The sequence below is a fragment of the Amblyomma americanum genome, unplaced genomic scaffold, assembly GCF_052857255.1.
Source record: "Amblyomma americanum isolate KBUSLIRL-KWMA unplaced genomic scaffold, ASM5285725v1 scaffold_34, whole genome shotgun sequence".
Lineage (NCBI taxonomy): Eukaryota > Metazoa > Arthropoda > Arachnida > Ixodida > Ixodidae > Amblyomma > Amblyomma americanum.
The window spans coordinates 297,804-298,788 of NW_027526506.1; positions in this window are offsets into that span (position 1 = coordinate 297,804).

Sequence of the window (985 nt, forward strand, 5' to 3'; positions counted from 1 at the left end):
TGTTAGCCCAAATTAACTCTAAGGAACTGGGAAACTGAATGCATTGTGACTGTAAGTCCTTATTAATGGCTAAGACAACACCACCTTCCTGTCTAGTAGTGCCGTCGCAACGATAAAAGGAAAACCTGCGGGCTGTCGGGACGAGTTCCCAGTCGTTAATTTGAGGTCGAAGCCAGGTCTCAGTTAACACAATAATGTCGGCATTAATAGTATCAATTGCAGAAGCTAGTTCATTACGCTTGTTAAGGATGCTACGTATGTCGCAAAACAATACCTGTATGTTTAACTTACGTGTTTCACTTCCCCTCCCGTTTTCCTAGCTAGTGTCATGTGATGACGCTCCAACGTGGCAAGCATATGTATTCTGTAGCGAGGCAGACTCGACTGTGCTATCAGTGGTGGCTATATTATGTTGCGGCACTGCGCCGTGGAAAGCATCTGTTTTCAGTGGCATGGTAATCTCAATTATGCTATCAGTGGAGGCATTGTAGGCATATAATTTATCATTCACTGCTATTTTGTTGTAGCGCAACTGAAAACTAGGGGAGCCTGGCAGACTTTTCGCGACATTAACTAGCTTAGTTCTGGCAGTACGCGTGGCGGGGGAAAAATCTTCGGACACTGTTATACTCTTACCTTTAAGTTTGCTGTGTGTCGAAAGTACGCGTTCTTTCAGTTTGAAGTTGTTGAACTTGACTATGATAGGGCGACATTTTGATGGAGAATACTGGCCGAGGCGATGTGCGCGTTCTATTGATAAATCTGATAGGCTGTCGATGGTGCCTGCGAGGGTTTCTTTCACACTGTCTTCAGTTTCCCTCCAGGATTCACGTGAGCCAGGAATGCCTCGGAAAAGCAGGTTATTTCGCCGCGATCTGTCCTCGAGTTCGTCGAGAGGAGATTGCAAAGAATCATGCTGCGTTGACAGGGCTTGTAGGAAATTTTGAATGTGGGTCGTTTTTGCAGCAAAATGGTCTAGCGCTTC